This window comes from Haemaphysalis longicornis, unplaced genomic scaffold (genome assembly GCF_048455015.1).
Source record: "Haemaphysalis longicornis isolate Haplotype H1 unplaced genomic scaffold, Haemaphysalis longicornis Haplotype H1 scaffold_10, whole genome shotgun sequence".
Lineage (NCBI taxonomy): Eukaryota > Metazoa > Arthropoda > Arachnida > Ixodida > Ixodidae > Haemaphysalis > Haemaphysalis longicornis.
This window is the reverse complement of record NW_027526204.1, coordinates 117,698,545-117,715,879: the sequence shown is the minus strand read 5'-3', so window position 1 is coordinate 117,715,879 and position 17,335 is coordinate 117,698,545. Positions and strand designations below refer to the sequence as shown.

General features: G+C 43.9%; 1 long non-coding RNA gene across 1 annotated transcript in view; it reads left to right on the top strand.

Annotated features, from left to right (window-relative positions):
• Nucleotides 1–300: 300 nt before the first annotated feature.
• Nucleotides 301–17,335, top strand: part of LOC144157926 (uncharacterized) — a 37,416-nt gene continuing 20,381 nt past the window's right edge. The window contains exon 1 of the long non-coding RNA XR_013319906.1: nt 301–479. This is a non-coding gene — a long non-coding RNA (uncharacterized LOC144157926). The remainder of the gene's footprint in view (nt 480–17,335) is intronic.

The window sequence follows — 17,335 nt, the reverse complement described above, 5'->3', positions numbered from 1 at the left end:
GCATCCACCGCCAATATACACTCATCAAGTCATATCAATTGAAACTTTCCAATAACCACGGGAATAATCTCTGTGCAACACTCGGTGATGAAAAAGGTGTTTGGCGTCTATGAAAGATTCACCAAAATCTTGTCCCTGAGAAAAAACAACGACTTCCGCTCTTTTCTACTCTCCCTCTCACAAAAGACCCTGTCACTGTTGAACACGATACCATGGCTTTCTTCCCCCACGCCCAACTCAATCGTCCTCCTCCTCGTCTTCGATACATACCTATTTTCTCGCTGCAGGACAATCTCGACCTGCCCTTCACCTACAATGAACTACACACGGCCATTGATCAATGTGAACTCAAAGCTGCCCCTGGACATGACGGTGTAACGTGGAAACACCTCCGCAACTTACCGAAACGTTCCCTTGTTGTCTTACTTGACCATGCTAACCGCTCCTGGGAAACTGGTGAAGCGCCTGAGACTCTTAAGGTAACTCTCATCTTCCATATTCTCAAACCCAAGAAGCCTGATACCGGCCTATCTGACCTTACAAACCTCCGCCCAATATCTCTCATTCCTGTCTTCTGGAAACTCATAGAACGGCTCAATAATAACCGTATCCCCCATTACCTGGAATACGTACAACCATCCTTTCACCCTGTCAAGACTGGCTTCTGGCCAAACGTGAGCACTCACGATAGCCTCTGGCTATTACGCCGAGTGATCAATCCCACCCATCATAATCACTCTCCTACCGACCTTATCCTGGCAATGGTTTTACTCAACGGTTTTGATCGCGTCAGCCAATCTGCCATACCAGAGGAACTGGCGCACGCCTACCCAAGTGCCCGGGCTGAAATCTAGATCTGCAATTTTCTGAACCCTCAGCCAATATGTATTCAAGGATCTCACCCAGTAAAGCTGTAGACTGTGCTAGTTGGTAATTAATAGTGATCAAATGTAGAACAGCAGAAACACACGGCATGGAAAGAATACACACGGGCGAGCGCTCGTCCGTTCGTATTCTTTCCTTCCCGTGTGTTTCTGCTGCGCTACATTTGATCAGTATGATCTCACCCTGGCTACACTCCGCACAGACTACCTTGACCACGGGGTACTTCAGGAATCCATACTTTCTCCGATCCTATTTTACCTCGCCATGGTGAGGGTAGCTCGAAATCTCTACGTGACTACATGCTGCACGCTTCACAATATATGCAGATGGCGTAACGATATGGACTGAATCAGCCAACTTTTTATGCCCCGAAGACATGCAAACTCACTCCAAGCCATACAACAAAGCCTTGAATGCTCCTTGGCTACTCTTGGTTTCAAATTAGCCCCTGAAAAAAAAACGAATTCTTACCAGTATTTGGCCTCAAACGCCCTCCGCACTAAAATCTTCCAACTCTTATTCTCGCCGGTACCCCTATAACCGCTAGTTTGCAACCCATACAATTACTTGCAGTCCCAATCGGCCATAAAAATAGCACGTCAATATGGCTACAACTGAAACTTAAACGAAAAACGGTCCAATTTGTCATAAATCGCCTGTCGAACAAATTTAGTGAAGCATGCCAGACGGCGACCCAAACTTTAGCACACGCTGTCGCCATTGGCACCATAACATACGCAGCCAAATCGTACGAACTTAACAAAACGGACATGAGAACACTTTAAAATCGGCATAGAGCAACACTTCGCGCCATCAGTGGACTATCCAAACATATTCGTACGGCGAACCTGCAAGCTGCAGTTCATCTTCCCCCCTTGGAAATATCATTCAAGAACAAGTACATCAATCCCGTCGTAAACGCTCATTAACTCATCAAGGCGTCTCCATCGTCGCCTGGTGGTAACCTCAAGCCCCTACAACCAACCCCATGACATCGCCACCAGACAACATCCCACGACAACCCCAACCTTACGACATCTCACCGTGTTTGGCTCCCTGGAACAGCAATTCTGTCACGGACTCTACGCCCACCCATCGCGTACCGCGTAACACCCACCCCCTCCACGCTGCAAGCATCAATGCTCTCTTGAAAAGTAAACGGCCCCATCGGTATTTACACCGACGAGAGCATAGTTCATCCACTAGTTCGCACCGCATGAGCATCACCAAATATCCCCGCCATCCGAGGCAAACGAACCCTTAATATCCCATGTGACACCACCCCGGAAGCGGAACTCTATGCCTTAATTCAAGCCATAGACTTCCTCATGTACGACATTCACTCCTCCGTCCCTTCACAAATACGTATCCTGACGGGCTCATTCGAAGCCCTAAAAATTCTGCGAAATCCCACGTAAAGCAATACTATCGCCCAAACATTACTTCATCAGATCTCCATCCTAACATCTAGCGGCATTCATCTTCACATCGACTGGTCGCCTGGACACGAGGAGTCATCACGGGGGAACTAGGCAGCCCACTCGGCTGCATGGGAGTGTATAACCTCCAGTCCTCCGCTGCTACCCGAATTGGCATTTCCACCTCCTCAGTCATTACCGCCGGCCATACATATTCTACGGTACAAAGAAAAGAGACCGCCTCAAGGCCCTCACTCCAACCGGCTTTCTATGCCCTCCGCCCCGCTCCCAAGATCAGCCGAAATTTTTATAAACAAATATATTTCCAATGTTAGCGTACATTCCGTAAGCGATACACCCCATCCCTGCCGCCTCTATATCCTTTGTGCCCCTCCCTCACGCCCGCCAATCTCCAGCACCTAGTTTGGCACTGTCCGAATTCTACGCATTACAGAACCATCAACCCTCCTGTAATACTTCCCCCTCATACATCGACCCTCGTACACTGAAACCCTCCACACCGTCTCCACTCTCTAAAAGGCTAGGGCGCGCTGAAAAAACACGAAGGCTTTCATAGAAACAAAGTAATGCAATGTCGCCGACGCCGAGTTTGAAAGTCTTCGTGCCATACGCCGGCGAGCAGAAAGTACAGCACACAAAACTTTGGCACCTGGAGACATTCGAGAATCTAGACGCCTGCAGAATCGCATCCAGTGGCACATGTGTAAATTGGCTAAGCGTGAGTGCACATCCCTCTGCTCAAAGCTGGACCCTAGGAAGTCAATTACTAGAATATGGAGCCTAGTCAGAAGTCTTCGCAATCCACCGACGTGTCTAAACCATTTATTTTGATTTCATTCCGTAACACCATCCCCATCTTAGACGTCTCAGAGATGTTCTGCACAAAAATTGCGGCTGCTTCAACGTCGAATCCGTTACTTACCATACCGGACGTTGGACGCCCATCCGATAAAACGCCCCTTATTGATGGCCCTGTTAGAATGTCAAAACTCGCCATCGGTTACTAAGTCTTTTTCTCTTCTCCTGGCTACAATGGTCCAACCTACACTGCAATCATTCATCTAGGGGATGCGCGGACGAGATTTCTCCTGGACATTTTCAACCAATCCTGGATGACAGCCGTCTTCAGCCCACCTGGAACACTACTCGCATTGTGCCCATAATAAAACCAGGAAATTAAGTCATACCGACCTATTGCATTTTTCAGCTATGTAGTCTAGATCATAGAAAAATGGTGCTGCTTCGCTTAGATTGGGATCACACGACAAGAGATCTTTACCCGCCACATATTCTTTATTTCCGAAAGGTCAGGACCAGTATTGATAATGTTATCGCCTTTGGAAATTGTGGTAAGCGCGAAACAGCACTGTGTACCACCATCATGGCGGTGTTTTTGGATGTGAACGCTGCGCATGACTGTCACGCATGACGCTATTCGCTTTCAAATGAACTTTTAGGTATTGGTCGCCGTATGTACGACTGCCTGTCGAATTATCTCTGCGACAGAACCATCTTGATGACCACCTCTCACGGCGACACAAAGAAGCGCTGCATAACTCGTTCTCGTTCCACAAGGTGGAGTATTGCGTCCAGAACGTTTTATTATTTCCCTCATCACCATTGCAAAAAGTTTGCCACGACCTTTCGCGATTCCCCTATACGCTTATGATATTTGCATATGGTGCTCCGGACGCAATCGGCGGGTGCTCCGTGCGAGGCTTCAGCGCAGAGCAGATTCGATCTCAGCGTCTCTGGCGGTGTGTGGTCGCGAAATCTCCGCTACGAAATCAGCTGCAATCGCTTTCACGAAGCGAGACGGTAAACGGTACGAGCTCACGGTAACGGCGGCGCTGCGGACACCTTGGAAACCTATAAAGCCTGACAGCAGAAACCGACAAGGCATAGGGCATGGCAGCTCACCCGAAATGCGCACCCTGAACTCGTTTGTTTACTTCTTGCAGGTGAGCAAACGTTACGGCAAATGGATCCGATAAAACAACCTTTGTTTAGTTGTGCTGCCGTGTCCTCGGCTACTTTGTCAAATGTTGTGCGAACTGTGTACCTATTTCTAGGAATTACTTATACTAGATGAGGATGTTGAGACGAACCCGTGACCCGATCTCCACGATCTTTTTAAGCAGCTTCAGATAATCACAGTGGACCTAAACGAAATCTAAGAACAGCGATTAACAGCCATCGACAATAATGTGGAATGGTTAACCTCCCTACATTAACTAGTTTCTTCTTGCATGGCTCAGGTAGTCGAGCTACAAAAACCGTATCAGCCTTAGAAATGAAGCTGGACGACTTAGAAAATTTGTCAAGGAGGTCGAACCTGCTAGTGTATGGTGTGCCTGAGGAAGCAGAAGAACATGCTGACACATTAGAAAAAGTTGTAAATCAGAAAATTGTAAAAAAAATCTCAAAAGTTGAGCTGGTTGATGTCGAACGTATCCATAGAATTGGAACACCTGACGGAAAAACAGTGAGACCAGTTATCCTTAAGCTACTGGACTCCCGAGAGAAGAATCTGATCCTAAAGAACTGTCAGAAGCTAAAAGAAACAAATTTGTCGACAGGGGAGGATTTTTCCACTAGGATACGTGATATCCGGAAAAAGTTGTGGACAATTGGCAGACCAAGAAAAGAATGTGGAGATAAAGTATCCTTGCTTTACGATAAACTACAGGTAAATGACGACCTATACCGGTGGGATGAAGAAAGAAATGACGCTGTGCTAGTCAACACGAGCCCCGAGCATCTGAAGAGGAAAAAAACGAGGAAACAGCAACGCGATCGCAACGTCCACGTCGCGAACCACCACGAAAGAAATAACTTGTGTAATGTGAACACCCGTACCATCATCGTTAGAATTGTTGGTGCTAACCATCGAGCACGACATTTTAGCGCTGAGAGAAACTTGGCTTACAAAGGATATCAAAGATTGTGAGATGGCGCTTCCTAACTATGCAATAGTACGCAAAGATAGACCGTCGCGAGGTGGTGGTGCGGTCATTCTAATAAAACGCGATACCCCTTTGTAGCCTTGCCAGAAGTGTTCTGTAAGCTAGTTTATGATCCTCGCCCAGATTTTGTCGGCTCTGTTTATCGCAGCCCTTCATCCGACCGTGATACCCTGCAATCTCTTTATGCCTACATGCACAAGTACGTTCTAGGGGCGAAACGTGTGCTACTTGGTGATTTTATTCTAGCTGATATAAACTGGCAGACCATGCAGCACCACTCCACCTTTTCCGACCTAATTATCGACACGATGTTAACGTTTAATTTTTCCCATATTTTCACTCAACCTACCCGCGTACAAAAAAGCTGTTCAAGCATCCTTGATATGGTATTTTTAAGTGAAAATTTCCCATCTGACAAAGCTAAAGTTGACATTTTGAATGGGATGTCAGATCACAGTATTATTTTGTGCACTGTTCCTGCGTCAGACACCCATACCCAACACAAATCCTTTGTTACTTATCCTGATTTTCACAATGCTGAAGATACCAGTGTAATACACCACCTTTCTTTTCAGCTTGCTTCGTTTGAACACCTAGGCAATGACTTAAACACAGATATAGAAACACTGTGGAAAAAATATAAGCCTATCGTATCACATTTCATTGACAACTATGCGTCAACTAAAAAAAAACTAAAAAGCAGAATTCATGGATAACACGAGACATTATTCATGCGAAACGCAGTCAACAGGCTTAGAAAACAGTTTAAGGCTAAACGTGACCCTGAACTTAGAAACAATCTTAGCTTAGGGCTAACGAGTATTAAAACAAAAATAAAATCAGCCAAATCTATGTATTTTAGCCATACGCTCCCTATGTTTTTGAAAACATCTCAAACACTTTGGTATTACTTTAAACCTAACAAATGTGAATCTAACATTGCTTCCCTTGATGATAATAGCATCAAACCCAACTCGTTTAACGACTATTTTAAGTCAGTCCTTACTGAAGGTAACGGAATCTGTCCCGACATAAGGATTCCTTTAAACCGGCGACTTCACCCACTTAAAGTATGCGATGCCGGTGTTCTCAACCTTTTGTTATTGCTAGATACTAAAAAAGAGGCTGCACCTCACAATTTACCCAATGTATTTCTCAAAGGATACGCTGAATGGATGGCCAAGTATGTGTGCCTAAGTTTTACCAAACCTTTGTCAACTAGCTCGCTACCCGCCGAATGGAAAATGGCAAAAGTGATCCCTGTACACAAAAGCGGCAGCGAAGCAGATGCCTCCAACTATAGACCGATTTCCCTGACAAGCACAGTACACTACTTGAACATGTTATCCTGAAACACATAACTTTTCTTGTCCATAAGCGCGTGTTATCACCATGTAATTACGGTTTTAGTCAAGGTATGTCAACCGTCACCCAACTTCTTGAATTGATACATGACCTCTCCTTAGGCGTTGACCACCAGAAACAAATGGACCTGATAATGCTCAATTTTTCGAAAGCCTTAGACCGCGTACCTCTCACAAAACTATTAACTACACTAGAAGCAACCATAGGAAATGGCCGAGTCAGTTAGTGGATTAAAGACTACTTGTCTAACGGATCGCAATAGGTTCAAATTCATCAAGATCCTACATAGTCAAAGTCACATCGGGTGTTTCCCAAGGTAGTGTTTTGGCACCTCTTTTATTTTTGGTATTCATCAATGACATACCTAAAATATTCGAGTTAACAAAAAATATTTGTGGACGATTGTATTATGTACCAAGAAATCAATTCCCCTCAGGACCATCTATTGCTTAACAGTGCTTTACAATCAGTATCCGACTGGTGCTTAGATTGGGAAACAAAATCAGCTCTTCTAAAAATAACCGAAAAACATCGCATATCAAATTTTTGCTACACCGTTAATACCATTCCCTTGACAGTCGTGAATAAATAGAAATATCTGGTCGTAACTTTAACACATGACCTTAGATTGGACTCGCATGTCGCCAATGTAACATCAGCTGCCTTACGCCGATTCCTTTTTCCGAGAAGACGACTAAAACAGGCCCCACCAGAAACAAAAATACTCGACTATAACAGATTCGTAAAACCAACTTTGGAATATGCAAACGTCACCTGGATTCCTTACACTGACACAGTTATGCAAAGACTTGAAAGGGTGCAGAGGAAAGCTATTAGGTTTACTTATAACAAATACAGGACAACTGATTCACCCACAGAACGTTTAAAAAAATCTGGAATGTTAACTCTTAAACAACGAGCGAAAAATGCTCGGCAGAAAATGTTTTACCAATTGGTAAGCAAGCAGTTAAGCATAGATAGCTCCATGTATTTATCAAAAGCAAAAACCAGATCAGCACGACACACGCATTCACTAACACTTCCAGAATACCAAATCCACACTTACTGTTTAAGTTCTCCTTATTTCCACTCGTCATACATGAATGGAACAACTTGCCTCCCTCCGTAAGAAGCGGTGCTACTTATGAAACTTTTAAAGTGCGAATGCACTTTATAAGCGACCCTGAATTCCGTCGACCCCCGTCCGTCCGCAGCACAGGTGTTATCGCGCGCCTCCTCGCGCCTAGCAACGGCGCGGAGCGGAGGGGAGCGTGTGTAGCAACGGCGCAATGACGTAGTACGCCACGTGACGTCGTGCACTCTCGCCTCCTCTTCCCTTGACTCGCCTGATGTCGCGCGCTCTCGCCTCCTCTCCCCTTCGCTCGCCTTGACGTCGCTCGCATTGACGTCGCTCGCTTTCGCCTCCTCTCCCCTTCACTCGCCTTGACGTCGGGTGCATGCGCCTCCTCGCCCCTAGCAACGGCGCGGAGCGGAGGGGAGCGTGTGTACCAACGGCGCAATGACGTAGTACGCCACTTTACTTGCGTGTTTGTGTGTGTGTGTGTGTGTGTGTGTGTGTGTGTGTGTGTGTGTGCGTGTGTGTGTGTGTGTGTGTGTGTGTGTGTGTGTGTGTGTGTGTGTGTGTGTGTGTGTGTGTGTGTGTGATTTCATTCCCTCTCGAACATACACTTTAATTCACCAAGATTTCCAGAGAGGGACTAACGGGGTGTGTGAATCCCCACTTGATCACGCGGGGTGTTAAATGCAACTAACGGGCGAATGCCAACACAGTTCAACATAACTCCCTCTCATAGCATCACCCGTGCATTCGCACTTCCCCATGCTCCCCTTCGGGGAAATGCGGGTGAATTTTTCGTCTTTACTGGAAAATCACCAGCGCACATTGATGTGATTCAGTCCTAATAGCTGCTACTTATACCACATCACATGGTTCTTGTGTGCTTTTTGTGTTTTTTGTGTTTTCTTTTCTTTTTGGTATTTCAGACACTATTTGCCGCTGCATGATTGTTGTGATATACTAATACTGAACTGTCACACGCATAGGTGTACAAACAGATACGGTCTTTAAATTTTTTAATGTTGTGCGTGTCGCTGCCGTAGTGTTTGCATTATGTTAATTTTATTATTTTGCCCTTCCTCCAAAAATCCCTCATAGGATTGGCAGCAAGAATAAATATATATATATATTTTTTTTTTCGACGTGTGTCTTTCTTTTTTTGCTACGACTTGGCGGTGTCCAAGAAATATTTTCCTGCAATATATATATATATATATATATATAAATAAATAAATATATATATATATATATATATATATATATATATATATATATATATATATATATATATATATATATATATATATATATATATATATATATATATATATATATATATATATATATATATATATATTACAATCTTTTTGGATAATAATGCATGTGGAGGGGTATCATTTCGCCCTCCTATGTTTCTGGTCGCACCGAACTACCCGCAACAACACGCATATATCTCAGTTATATTGGAAAGCGTGGGCAAGGTGAACAGCGTTTTGTTTGTTAACCTATACGAATTTGTGCTGATGAAATTTAAAACCCGCGCTTTGTTATCACAGAGTTGCTTGCGTCGGTTCTTCCCTTGCCTATTTCAGCCTCATATTCTTTTGGTACGTCCCACACCGCCGATGGTTTTTGCTATTGTAATTATAACATACACCAGCTTTGCTCTAACTGCACTTGCTCTCTTCGTCTGGATAATTTACCATTGTTTTTGTTGTTTTGCGGAGAGGCTTAGGAAAGATCATTTTCTATGTTATTATCACTGCCCTTCAGCTTGCTGCAATTCTTAAATACACAAACGTTTCCGTAGAAGTAAAAAAATTACCTAATTACTGGTCGAGTGTTATCATCGCATTGCTTCTAGAATGGGTATTCGTTCAGTTGTTTTAGCCATGACATGTAAACAATTTTAATAATGCCAGCCAAAACTTCCTCACTGGAATCTTCATTCGGTTAACCGAGTTCCTCACAAATTTGAAAAGGATTTGCATTATCTCGACTGTTCTGATCTCCACAATCAACTGCTATCCAACTGCTCATTCAAATAGGCAATCTTCTCATTTTTTCTACATTTTCGAGGCCTGATTAGATGTGAGAAATTTTGATGATGGTTTAATTCAGTTGCTTCATAAAAATGACCAGTTTTACATTATATCTGATAGACATCATAAAATATCGTCTTGTGGACATTGACGAGTTCTTTTAAATTTTTTGCTGTTACCCCGTCCGGGGTTTAGAGCTGTGTCTCTGGGTAACAGCAACAAGACAAACCAACAACCAAACGGGCCCCGAACTCGCGCGGTTAGTTCGCCTCTTCACTTGCGCCTCTTCTAGGGAAAGGGCAAGCTAGGAAACACCCCACACCGAATGACAGTGCTATCTTAGATACATCATTACCTGATAACCGCGACGTAAAAACCGCGCAAGCTCCGATAACAAGCTCCGACATGCACGACGAAGGCCATGTAAGCAACGCTACGAGCGCCATGCTTAGCAGACCGGTGGGGCAAGCCGACCGAACGGGCGCCGTTAATTCGGCTGTTCACTGCTGGCCTCAATCAAATATGCCAAGCCAGGAGCCGCCAACCACCGGATGACAGCGCTATCCTGGTACATCTGCACCTGAGAACAGTGACATGGAAACTGCGCAATCTCCGATACGCACTCTCCGATGACCGGCTGATCAGGTGACTTGCGGGTGACTACCGGCACGGCGGAGACAACATAAGCAACGCTACGAGCGTCAGGCTTCTCAGGCCAGCGGGCAAGCCGACCGAACAGGCGCCGTTAATTCGGCTCTTCACTTTAGCCTCTCGTAGGTGGGTGGGTTGGTTAGCTGCTTCGTGGCCGCTCCAGTACCGTTACTTAGTTGTGCTTGCTTTTGCTGTGCTGCTTTGCGCCGCTGGTCTGCATTGCCTTAATTCCGCAGGTCTGATGATGAAAACGTGTTTTGCCTTGCGTGTCATAGGTGTGTTGCGGAAGAAACTAGTTCGATAAAATGTGGTGAATGTGGCAATGTTTACCAATGTGGGAAGTATTCTAGCGTTACGAAGAATACGCTAAAGGCTATGAGTGCTGAGGACTACCAAGCATGGAGATATATGCGTCTGAGGGGCGACAGTCGCTTCAAGTGAATGATGACAGCTCGACACCTCAGATGGATGCGAACGACACGCTGAACTTGCTCGTCCAATAGGAGCGGAATCTCTTGCGAGTACAACCCGGATGTTGGAGAGCATAGTAGTGATTGAAACGAAGCTCAGCGCTCAAAACACCAAGCAGGAAAATATCTTTCCAGCGAACTCAGGGAGTGCAAAAAAAAAACTCTTGGTGGCTTTGAAGCGTCGGTCAATTTTAGTCAAAAAAATTTTGATGTGGCCCCAATTACACTGGCTGTACAAGAGAAGGCAATCACAGAACTAAGTTCGCAACATGCAGTATTCAGACACTGATGAAAATAAAGACAAAGAGATCAAACCGTTTAGGACAGCTCCCGGTGACAATAAACAGTACTCCAGATGGAAAAACGTTAAGGTGCATAGAGTCGCTGTCACAGACAAGAAAAATCGTATGAGTGTTCTAGAAGAAATTTCTGAAAAACTAGAATGCCCAAACCCACTCTCGACAGCGTTGAAGCTGTGCACAGGTTCAGGTGTAGAGAGGGTAAGACACCGGCTATCCTTGCCAGATTTCGGAGACAGGAAAGTATGCGACACTTGGGCAGCGAAACGAACCAAACTCAGGGAAGAAGGCGTTTTTGTGAATGAAAATCTAACGCTCTGCGTTACACAGTTACTGTGGGCTACGAAAACAAAAGCACGTGAAATATCTTACAAGTTTAAATGGACAAGAAATGGCAAGGTCTTCCTAAAGGAAAAGGAAGGAAAGCCTGCCATTTGAACGAAATTGGATGAAGACCTAATGCAACTGTAATAGCTACACAAACCTTCAAAGTTTGCATAAATGGCGCTGCTTCATTGAAGATATGATGGTACAAGAAAATTGTCGCAAGCACCTTGAATTCCTTCGTGTAAACATTGAGAGGCTTAGAAAACACTGGATAAAATAATCGTTCATCCGGCCAAAAAAGAGCAAAAGCAGGTAGACATCCTTGTATTAACTGAGAGGAAAATTGAGGAAACGTCACGTAAAACATATAGAATACCTGGTTATTACTCATTACAGTTTTTCTGCGATGGTAGAAGGGGTGGAGCAATATTAGTATTTGTGAAAAGAACTAAATTCTGACCAACTGAGTATTCAACTAACAGGAGCAGAAATTGTAGCAATCAAAATATCGTCGACAGAAAGCCCGTTTGTCGTATGCGCGATACACCGACCACCTTTAGGTGAAGCTCGGAAATTTCTAAATGAGGTGGAAGCTATAATGAAAAAGGTGGATTATGCAACAAACCTTTTCATTACTCGAGACATCAACATTGACAACTTAAAGATATCCAAACCAGTTACAAGTAAGTATATCGATATCCTACCGCAGTTCCGATTAGATAACGTAATTTCGGTAGTTACTAGAGAAGATCATTTGAAAGATGCGCTAACACGGTCTCGTATTGATCATATAATATGTAGCACAAATATTCTAACGCTAGTATTTGGCATCACAGCAAAAAAACTGGCTGATCACTTCTATGTTACTCTAGCTTTGCTGGAGGACTGCGGCACAGAAGGCAATAAAAGTGACCCACAGTGCATACACATATTTGATAATAGTTGAAGAAACAAATATGTACAAGAATACGATTGGATAAAGCTGATAACTTCTGGTTATATTAAAACACATGATCTTGTAGTAAACAAGTTTAAAACAATTTATGCAAATTCGTCAAAGAGAGTAAAGAATAAGTGGAGGAAAGCCCAGAATAAATGGATCTATGATAAAATCTTGGGACTTTGTCACCTAAAGGATAATGTCTAAAAAAATGAGACAAAATCCCGACGATTCGCTCCTGAAAGCGGAGTTTTTTACTCTACGTAATCAGGTGCCAGCCAAAATCAAATTAGGGAGATGGAGACATGTTGAAGAACTCTTTGAGCAAGCGAAAGGAAACCCCACAACACTCTAGAATTACCTTAATGACCTGATGGGAAGCAATGTGGCTAAGAAAGCAGACACGATAATAAAACAATGATTTGGTAATATGCCCAACTCAACTCTCTGTGATACGTTCAATTCCTTATTTGTGGAAGCTCCGGCGAAGTTAAGGGCACAAATTACTATATAACAGCTCGGCACAACTAAGCATTCAAGTATTATAGATACCGCTATGTTACCAGAAATAACACCAAACGATCGATTAAGTATTGTGGCGACTACGTCTCCCCATAAGCCCCCAGCTTTTGATGCGTAAGGCCCCGCGATATTATGGGAAAATTTTGATGAATGAAATCTGTAATTACTTTCCTTCCCAATGGAATTTACTGATCAAGTCAAATTCCCGATCTCATGAAAATTGCTGCAGTACGTCCGATACATCATTAAGGTTCTAAAAGCGATCCAGGAATTTGCAGCCCACTTTAAAGTTTGTTCGCTCTATCCCATAAAGTTTGGTGACTTTTTGCACAAAATTCTCAAGTCACTTGAAGACTCAGTTGGGATTTACCTAGAACAAGAGTACATTTCCGTCCTTGAAGAATTTAAAGATGTAGTTACTGCAGCTTTGGACAGTAATAATATACCCTAACTTTTATTTCTAAATTATATTTCTAAGTGATTATACTAAGTGATATTTCAAAAGCATTTGACACAGTTGATCATACAATGCTTATTACCAACCTAAAACTGATACAGTTTAGGGGGGAAGTTTGCGGATGTGTTTTAAAATTGTTTCACTGACAGACAACAAGCGGTAAAAATTGGTAACACTATCGGTAACAAAATGACTGTAAGGTATGGATTTCCTCAAGTCTTAAGTATCGGTACTCTACTTTCCAACATTTAAATAAATGATTTAAATGCACTACCTATCTCGTCCGATTTGTATCAATATGCAGACGACACTGTATTATCTTACGTGCACTGGTCGTACGAACATGCCCTCGAAGTTATGCAAGATGATATAAGCAAGACGTTAACTTGGATGTCGACAAACTATATATTTGTAAACCAAAAAAAACGAAAATCCCGTGTATCAGAAGTCCTTCCAAAGCCCTCAGTCCGAACCTCGATGTTTCCCTACATAAAAAAGACTGCGAAGAGTGTCTGTGCTCACCGTTAACTAAGTTCAGCAAGTAACGTACCTAGGTGTTTACGTGGATTGCCATTTTAATTGGGACGACCAAATTACGCAGATTAGTAAACAACTAATATCTCTGTCAGCATGCATTTCTAAAATATCGGGCGGTTGCAACATGCAAACCCGATACCAAGTATATCAGTCTGTAGATAAAAGTGTCAATCGATATAGAATAAAATCAATGGGGGCTGTACTACAACCAGGCAAATGAAAACAAACATTATCCACTGAATATCCAACAACATAGTGCATTCTACAAGATTGCATGACCTTCAAACTGCCGAGGTAATGAATGAATTACAGATGTAAATTTCCAAGAGCTGTGCAGTGATATTCTTCTGACTACTCGATATTATGCAGCTGAATATAAATCACCCGTGAAAAAGGACAGGTTACTGCCACAAACACAGCGCTACCATAACTTACGTGTTTTTACTAACTATGGAAAAAGAAAATGTCTAAATTTATAGGCCGTCTTTATTGGATTCCCTTGCTTCGGAACTAACTCAAATATCCAGCCATAAATATTTAAGGAAGGATATAAAGAAATAGTGCCCTCTTTCATCATAACGTGCTAGGACACATTTCTCGTAGATTGCTATGAATTATGATTGTTATTGACTGTGATTGTGTGATTGACTGTGTGATTGTGTGATTGTGTGACTGTGTGATTGTGTGATTGACTGTGTGACTTTGATTGTTATTGACTGATTGTTGTATACTGTCTTCAAAATTACGCTTTGTCTTTCCTCTCCGTGTCATGTTTTACTGATTTTTTTCAATTTTTTTTTCAAGCTTACCAGTCCAGTACGATCGTTTATCTTCATGTTACCGCTTGTCCTTTTTTGTCAGATTCTTTTCCTTTTCTTATGTACTTTAATGGCTGCATGTCATCGCGATTCTTTTTTTTACACTTTTGCTTGTACTTTGTTCCCTAACCGCAAAATGACCCCTACTGCCCATCTGGTCGTGTGCTGCTGTTCTGCCTACCTTCCCACAAGCACTGCGTGCTTAGGAAGGCAAGGAAACCCCTGTACCACTATGATGTGCAATATTCTATCTATTTATAAATATCTATCTCGTGCGGTCAAGGTATTCCTAGAGGAGTTGCGAGGTGCCCCGGAAGCAGCATCGAGCAACTCCCAAAACGAACCGGAGAATTCCACAAGGGAATTCCACGCTGCTGGACCAGAGTCCTACTATACGTTCCTAAGGAGAGGTTACCTTACTCTTTCTTAGAATCACAGTATTCATTTGAAACAGCATTGCTGAACCCACTGTAAGAGTTCGGAAGCTGTGCCTTGCCTCCACTGGAAGTACTGCGTTACCCTTCACTAAATGGAACACGTCGGAGACCGCGATGTCTCCAGCGGATAGCGTTGCCGATGCATGCGCTAGGTGTACTATTTTATTAACCGTATAATTACAAACCCAGATAGCTGCTAAGAGCAAACAACGATTAACCGTATAATTGCAAACCGAGATAGCTGCTAAGAGTAAAAAAGACTTCCCCTTCCTTCACGAAAACATAAGCAGCGCTACAAACTTTACCCAGAATCAATGGGGCAATATCTGCATCTGATTTGCAATTGATAACTGCAATGATATATCATTGCACTCCGTCAGTAACCCTCAATTGGCTCGTAAAAGCAAATTTATTCTCCTGGATAAAAAAAATGTTTAATAAAAATGTATATGAAAGGGAGATTATCTCAATATATTCATAGAGCCTAAACACAAGTTGTGAAACATATTGCCGCGAACCATGTAGGGGTTTGTTTATGTATTGTTTGTTTACTGCCCGGCCACGCTCGCTTCTGTTATCTGTGTCCCAAGGGAAGCGGGTCTTCCATTCTTGATTTTTATGCCGCAGGAACTACCTCATTCAGATAAGCAGACTGTTTCGCCCAAACGTCACTATCCCAGAATAATCTTCTTTGATCTACAATGTTTTGGATGTAAATCGACGGTTCCAGAAACACTCGTGCCGAAAGATAAAAGCCTGCAGAGCAGACACCACAGCATTCAAATTGCCGAAGCTCGCCTGCACATGTCACTTTGTTGACTGTTGCTTCGCCGCCTGTGTATTCTTTGAGTTGTTAGGGGAGGACAAGTTCGCTCCAATAAACCTGTTTTCCTTGAACACAACTTCGTCGTCTTTGACTTCGGGACATCTGGTGGAGGTGCTGGGTAAATGTACTCTAAGTTCTCGTCAAGCCCACAAGCAATCCCCACTCGTGTTGATCCGACGACAGCAAGGTCTTCAGCCAGAGTTTGGACTGCTTCCGGATAAAGTCAAGAAAGAAGACGTCGTGACCATTACCATGATAAACGCAGGCACCATGACCAGCTATACCAATTCTGTCCGGGTACTTCAGCAACCCAGGGAGCCCCCATTATTCCATTAGTCACCGTCGGAGGATCCCGAAGACTGGTTGGAGCAAGTCGAATGGGTCAGGCTGTTTAACCGATGGGACGACGCGGAGACACTGATGCAAGTGTTCTTCTACATTGAATATTCAGCACGGATCTGGATCGAGAACAATAAGAGCTCAATAGAATGTTGGAACGAATTAAGAACGCAATTTTTAACGACGTTCACCACCATTGTCCGAAAAGAACGGGCCGAAGTGTTGCTGCAGACGCGGGCACAACACCCTAACGAATGCATGGTTGTGTTCGTCGAAGAGCTGAAGACACTTTTCAGGCCTGCTCACACTTGCATGGTGGAAGAAAAGAAGTTACGCTTCTTATTGCGTGGTGTGAAGGAAGAACTGTTTGCTGGACTTCTCCGCAAATCCGCCCAAAACCGTCGCCTAATTCATGACCGAAGCCAGCACAATTAAAAAGGCCCTCGAAATACGTGCTAAGCAGCACGACCGCAACTTTGTCGGCGCGGCCATTGCGAACTTCGTCGACAGCATGCGGATTCTGGCAGATGGCCTACGCAAGACTATCCGCGCAATAGTGAGGGAGGAGCTTCGGAAATTTCTCCGTACGCCGCCGCAACCACAAGTCAATTCTTTTAAAGACGTCATTAAAGACGAAGTCCAGCAAGCGCTGGGAACTTCAATGACGCCAGAAGCACCCCGCGAGCCGCAACCGAAGACCTACGCGGCTGCTGTCCGTCGCCCTCGCCCACCTGCGCCCTATCGCCACAAGGCTCCGTACCGTTGTTCCCTGTCGCCGGCCCGACCACCTGCGGTGCAACCCCCCGCCCCAAGGAAGACCTACGTGTGGTGATCGGCCGACAATCTTCCGCTGTGATACCACTGTGGAGAGGCCGACCACATCTACCGTCGCTGCCCCTACAAGAGGCTCGGTTTGCGAGGGTTCTCCGTCGACGCA